General features: G+C 31.8%; 1 pseudogene; it reads left to right on the plus strand.

Moving 5' to 3' along the window:
* Positions 1–283: 283 nt before the first annotated feature.
* Positions 284–6240, plus strand: LOC114390099 (annotated as a pseudogene).
* Positions 6241–7738: the final 1498 nt, after the last annotated feature.

The following is a 7738-nucleotide window of genomic DNA, read 5'->3' on the forward strand; positions in this document are numbered from 1 at the left end:
TGCATGATATTATTCAAAACGGAAAGGCTAGTGTCACAAAAGACAAAAAAGATGACCTAAATAAATTAATTTACTTTTCACTTTATAAATAACTAAATTTTACTAACACGTCCTTCAAAGAGTGGAGTTGTTTTTTTTTTTTTTTTTTTTTTTTTTTTTTTTTTTTTTATAAACAAAGAGTGGAGTAGTTGAAGAAGACATATCCTTCCTAATTCCATTGTCTCTATCATTTAAACAAATTAAAAAAAAAGCTTGTGCAATCTTTAAATTATGATCTTGGTACTCATTTGTTACCACCAGCAACCCAATTCTATAAGACACTTTTTCCTTCACACAATGAAGCATCCATCAAAGCCATGGAAACCATTAACCACAAACTGCTGCACAATTCAAAACCAAACTATCTTTGGCAATCTCAAGCCCTCAAGTTCAGATACATCCAATGATATTGCACAATTACCAAATTCATTTCATTGGATGTCTTTCTCTGATCTTGGTCATTTTTTGTCCATAAGATCAAATGAAGATCAAATTGCAAAGTCGTTTGCTTCGGATTTATATGATTTTCAGCTCAGTGACCTGCGTGCCATTACTCAGAATTTCTCGAACAGTTTCTGGCTGGGTGAAGGAGGGTTTGGAACAGTTCATAAGGGCTATATAGATGCTAATCTGAGACGGGGTTTGAAAGCTCAACCTGTTGCTGTTAAGATTCTCAACGTTCAAGGTTTACAAGGACACCGTGAGTGGCTTGTAAGTTGTAAGTATATAATTATGTATACGTTTAAAATTTTATGTACAGTTTCTTAAGATGAAATAAATTTGACTTTAATTTAATTTGTTGAGACTGAGGATCAATCCGATTTAATTTTAATATAAATTTTAAAAAGGTTGAAAATCTATATGAAATAAATTTTAATATAACTTTTTACTGATGAAGTTCATCTAAATTGTTTTATCTAGTATTCGAAATCAGACTAGACTGTCTACTTGGATCGGTTTGATAAAAAAATCAATCTGGTGATCAATTTGTTAATTTTAAAAAATTAGACCATTTTAGAGCCGGTGATAAGTGATAGCTGGTTAAGAACTCCAAATCGGTTCAAAACCGGTGAAAATCAAGGAGAATCGGTTGAAAAATTGTTGTAGGAAATTAGTTTGAATTGGTATTTCCCTATAAAAAATATTTTTTTTCATTTTTAAATATAATCTAAAATATTTTTAATATAAATAAAAAATATATTTAAAATGATGTTTTTTTTATAGTTTTTAGGGTTATATAATTATAATATTATATTTATTGAATGTTATTATTCATATTATTATTATTATTGATTTGATAACGATTAACTTTGAATTAATACCTTGACCCCTTTAATTACCGACCGTTTAAAAACATTAATATATATATATATATATATATATAGTATACCTTAGCCAGGTGTCAAGATATAATAATCTTACCGCATAGTGGTGATGTCTACGATCTACCTGTTAATGTTTGTTTTTTTTTTATAAAAAAAACTGTCCCTAATCAATAATCAAATTTCACTTCTCAATTTTTAGTTCAAAATAAAATTAAAATTCCATATAAGTACATGACTATCAGTTATTATATTTTAAATTAAATTGCAATTACAACTTCTTATTTAATAACTTATCATCATCAGCATAATGATTTGTAGTTGAAAGACATCAAACACCCTAATGAAGTTTGACATTAGTCAAGGATGTATTTCAGTTGATGCTTAATTTAACATGTATGTAAATTATAATAATTTTTTTAATATTATGCTTAATTTAACATGTATGTAAATTATAATAATTTTTTTAATATTATCTTTAATTTTTACGGATAAGAAAAAAATTTAATATTAATTTTTTTATTAAAAGTTTGAAATTATATTATTATTATATTAAACTAACCTAGGGAACTTTTATTATTTTGTTGATCATGGTATTAAAAATTGGAAGTAAATATAAAGTGAATATTTTTTTCTCAATAATATTTATTTCATATCCAACCGTCGAGCTCTCCTGAATCCACTTAATTAAAAGAAACACGTGGATATCACTTAAGTTAATTATTATTGTAATCCAAGAACTAGTATGACCAAACCATGATTTTTTTGTTTTGTTTTAAAAATTAGAAGTAATTAATTTGCTCAGCGAACCCATGAGAGCGAGTGATATAAATAAGTTTGAGATATTTATAAATAATTCGAATCCATTCGGTTATATAATTAATAAACTTAAAAATAATTCCAGAAAAAATTATTCAAAATATAATCTAATCCTATTATTAAACAAATCAACTAAAATTCAAATTTATATATTTAAATAAATGAAATTTCTTTCAAGAGCCAACTCTTATCTTTAAGTTCTAAGGTTGTTCAACACCTAACTGGAAGTTTGACTTTGGTGGCAGGCAGAAGTGATATTTCTCGGGCAGCTAAGACACAAAAATTTGGTCAAGTTGATTGGATATTGTTACGAGGACGAAGAAAGGCTACTTATCTACGAATTTATGCCAAGGGGAAGCTTGGAGAATCACTTGTTCAGAAGTATGCATTATAATCCTATTTCAATTTTATCAATGAAAAATGTGAAAGCCTTGTTTAGTAGGAGAGATAATTTGGTTGGACCATATTTCTCTTTGTAATGGATAATACTTCGGTTGATTTAGACACTGCTTCATGTGATTGTAGGAAAAACATCACTGCCTTGGGCAACAAGATTAAAAATTACAATAGGTGCAGCTAAAGGTCTTGCCTTCTTGCATGCAGCTAAGAATCCAGTCATTTTCCGAGACTTCAAGACTTCCAATATCTTGCTTGATTCAGTATGTACTACACTACTATTTAACATTCTTTTTTTTTAATTGCTTTAATTGACATTGAAAAAAAGTAATTAAATAAATGAAGTATAAAATGTAGATGCAGTCCATTATTAATGTGTTTGAATTAATTACTTTTTTATTCTTTTTTCATGGTGAAAGTATAAAAAAGTAAGTAAAAACAACTATTGTAAAGAAATAAATAGTTATTTTTTCTTATTCATGGCATGGTCATAATTTTGTGAGGTACAACTGATTCTTGAGTATTATCATATCTAAACACACTGGCAGTGGTAATGAACTGCATCTACATTTTATACTTTATTTAATTACTTTTTTCCATTTCAATTACGTGATTATAGTATTGTTCTTCCACTAGATAATCAGCGTAAAAAAGATATTGTTCATAAACAAAACGCTAAGCATTATTGCAAAAACAAGTCCTCTGAGGATCATGTGAATCTGGTTAAAACAGGATTTCACAGCCAAACTTTCGGATTTGGACTTGCAAGATTGGTGTCAGAGGGATCAAAGTCACATGTTACAACCAGAGTTTGGGGCAACTATGGCTACGCAGCCCCAGAATACATCTCCAAGGGTATTTGTTTAGATAGCTAATTTTGTAACCTTTTTTTGCATCCTGCTACCCTCACTTGGAAAAATGATCAGTAATTTTTTATGCCCCAAAGACTAACAACCCTTTTTTTTCACTAACTACTTGGAAGAAGAAATCAACTTAACACTGGCTATTTGGAATAGGTCAGGCTGACCTACAGGAATTTACGACCTGACCTACGTAAAACCTGACCTGAACTGACTTATTTAATTAAAAGGTTGGGTTCAGACTTTTTTAAAAACATATTAAATTAAATAGACCAGACTTAGACTTATTAAAAAGTCTTATAAGCCTGATAGGTCGGTCTATATATATATATTTATATTATTTTTTGGGTATCAATATAGAATATTATTTTTTGGATATAATTAATTTTTTTTTAAAACTATCAGACTTTGATTATACATTACTGTTCCATAATTTCTATTCCTATAATCAAGGACTTTAATTACAATTTAGGTGTGAGTCATGTGCCCTTTTATATTCCTTATTATTTTGATTGACTTTCCTTTTTCTTTAACTTTCCTATTACGTTCCTACTCCATCATATTAAATATTTATTGTGAAGAAGACTTTTAAAAAGGCTATCAGGCCAGACCAGACTTTTAAAAAGGCCAGACCGAGCTAAAATAAAAACCTTTGATAGACTATAGGCCAGACTCAGACCTCAAAGATTCATCGTAGGCTAGGTTCAGGCCTTTTAAGGTCTGGTCTGACCTATTCTCACCCCTAACTCTGACTATGAAACACGGACACTCTCTTGAATGGTGTATCGGTGTGTCTAACACTGCTCTGACACCAACACTTGGCGGACAACGCGTGTCAAACACCGTTTCACCATGTTTTAATTAAAAAATATTCTTTTCAACTTGAACACCTCTCCCACTTGTTCATGAGTCGAACAACTCACCATCATGTCTCAACTTTTTTTCTGCTTGAATCCTTCTTAGTATTATTTTTTATAGTCATTATCATATGAAAATTGTGAAATTTAGCAACTTGGTTTTTGAAAATTAAAAACTAATGTGTAAAAATTTAATTATCTCTCCCCACACGGTTTATTACAGGGCACTTGACAACAAAAAGTGATGTCTATAGCTTCGGGGTTGTTCTGATAGAACTGCTGACAGGAAGGAGAGCAATAGACAAAAAAAGACCAAAGACTGAGCAAAACCTCGTGGATTGGTCAAAACCTTACTTGAGCAATAGCAAGAGGTTGAGGTGCATTATGGATCCAAGGCTTGTTGGCCAATATTCTGTTAAGGGTGCAAAGGAGATGGCCCTTTTGGCATTGCAGTGCACAAGTTTGAATCCCAAAGACAGGCCAAGAATACAAACTGCTGTTGAAACTCTTGAAAACTTGCAAAAGTGTAAGGACATGGCAGTTACATATGGACACTGGCCTCAATGTGCTAGAAATGGAGCATCAAATAAGGTGAAAATTGATCTTAGAGCTGGTGGTAACCACAAGAGGCTTTCTCCTCTGGTTTCAGGCAGAACAACTTGGTTTTAGAATTGAATAGGAGTGCTTTAGATGTGTAAGTAGTAAGTATTATTTGCGGTCTGGCTACAAATTAATTGTTGGTCACACGGTATGAGCAGAGAAGTTGGTCAAGAAAAACTTTTTAAGGAGATGAGCTTTTTAAAAATATATATATATAGTTTTTAAATAAACGAAAACTTTTTTAAGAAGAAACTTTCTAAAAAAACTAGTTTTAGAATTACTTCTCATTTATTTTCTGTTATTTTAAAATTTAAGTTTCAAAAACACATTATTTTAAAAAAATCAAACTTCAAACTATCTTTTAGGTATAAAAAATTATAAAATCATCATTTGATTTTAAATTTAAAGTTCTTATTTTAAATTTGAATAAAACAAGCTTAAAATTAGGAATAAATTTGGTGTACCCTCCGGTCTACTTTGGGCCGAGTCAACTGACCCGACCTACTGTGCAATACATGTCTCCTGGCGTCTTTGATCATCATTCTATTTGATATCCCGAAATCTAAGGAATTAGCTTAACCACATGTTAATCAATCATTATTTCGGTGTTCTGTGATCCTCGGATATACGATATGACATGCATATGAGTATTTTGTCCCTGTCAGCATAGCACCACCGATTTTAATTTCTATTGTTCTGACTTCTTAGTCTGAAAAATCCCCTTTCTACTGGTTTTCTCTTCATTCTCAGCTACATTTTAATTGAACAGGGTCTTGACAGTTACTCTTGATTTTGTTTGGGTTGTTTGTAGGCTGGAGAAGATGTGGTGGGTGAACTAATCAATTCCTCAAGTCTGGCTGAGAATAATTTTAAGTTTCTACTTTTTACATGGCTGAATATTTAGATTAATGAGTTTTGTAGTTTCAATATTTTTCTTTTAAATTTCCTGGTTTGAGACAACCTAACTTGGTGATGCGATGTAGGTTACGACACAGTTGGAACAGTAGCTAATTCAACAATCAAGATATCATTGCTGGAGTGATTCTTGGTACTAGGACAAATAAAGCTTATGTAGAGTGTGCACATGTAATTCCAAAATGGCATGGGCTTCAACCAAAATCAGGAGAGATCGTAAACATGTTATACGACACTTATTTTCCTGTTTGATAGAACTATGTTTACAATGATTCCATGAGGCGGGTAATGATTAGTTGTGTGCCAAAGCATGCTGGTTATTTATTGATTCTTTAGGTTATAAACATTGAGTGGGGTAATTTTTGTTCGTCTCATCTTCCTCTAACAAAATATGATCAAGCTATAGATGCAAAGAGCTTATTAATTTTGTTATCTAATTTTGTTAATTGTGGAATTGACTTTTGTTAAACAAAAGACCATAGTAATCATTCATGTTGTAGGATCATGTTAGAAACTGAAATGTTAGGATGAGTTTTTATAATAATAAAAAAAAGACAACTTTCTACGTTGTTTCTAGATAAATAGAACTGATATAGAAAATCAATTTAAAAGAAAACACTAACATATTCCATATCGATTGTAACTAAAATTATTGTAGAAAGTACCCTTATAACATCAATTTTAGACAACCCCAATGTTTTTTTTTTTTTTTTTGGAAAAAATGTAAATTATATTAAACCCAAAATGATACAATAATAAACGGGGCATATCCCGCAGTTAAAGAAAATCAAAAGTCTCCCTAATACAAGAAGACATATATCAAGATGCTAAAACAAATGCAACAGGTGCGCTTGTCTATACATAAGAAACTTAATCTTGCTAATAACCTCTATGACAGAAAATTGATAATTTTCAAAAATCAGCTTGTTCCTAGACAGCCAAATGCAGTATACTGTAATTGCTATAGCCAGACAACGTAATTTTCCTTGAATACCTGATGTGGATCTGCCCCTAATTAAAGAGTCAGTAATGCGCTGTAAAGAAGTGAAACACCTGCGGAAAGGAGCCAAATCACGAATGTGAGCCCAAACTTGGAGAGATTTTCTGCAAGAAAAGAACAAATGAGCATTTGACTCAAGCTCATTTGAACATAAAGGGCAGAGGGAACCCTTGTTCAAAAAAGCAACTTTGTCAAGAGTAAGCAGCCGATTCCTTTTAGCAAGCCACAAAATGAAAGACATCTTAGGGGGGATTGCTGGGTTCCATATAACAGAACACCAACTAACAGTAGGCTTGACACCTCTAATGTATTCATAGACTTTGTCAACAAGCAATTGTTCATTGGTGATCCAAGATTAAATCCTCTTTTTGGCCTCTTCCGTACTTAGCTCTTTAGAGATAATAAAGTCCCTTATTTGAATGATTTTCTTTATCAAAACTGAATCTGATGAAGAAGAATTGTAATTTCACACATCGCTCCCTCTGAAATAGTAATGGTGAACCCACCGAACCCATAGAGAATCTTTCTTACAATGAAAGTCCCACAGGATACGGGAAAGAAGCGCAAGGTTCCAGTCCTTGAGATTAAAAAGGCCTAAAACCCCCTTCTTTTTTCGGAGAACAAACTACTGACCAAGCAACCAAGGGCTTGTGTTTGCCAATATCCGCTTTGCCCCACAGAAAATTACGGAACGAAGCGTTGATCCGGTCCAGAACAGATTGCGGCAAAGGAAAAATCTCCATCCAGAAATTCACAATTCCTTGAATAACCGCTTTGATCAACTCTAACTTACCTGCATAAGATAAAGACTTTTTGCTCCATCCCTGAATCAGGCTAGTAATCTTGGAAAGCAAGGGAGCATAATGACATACATTTAATCTAGATGATAAAAGGGGAACACCTAAGTATCTGAAAGGGAAGTCACCCAAG

The sequence above is a fragment of the Glycine soja genome, chromosome 16 (assembly GCF_004193775.1).
Source record: "Glycine soja cultivar W05 chromosome 16, ASM419377v2, whole genome shotgun sequence".
Lineage (NCBI taxonomy): Eukaryota > Viridiplantae > Streptophyta > Magnoliopsida > Fabales > Fabaceae > Glycine > Glycine soja.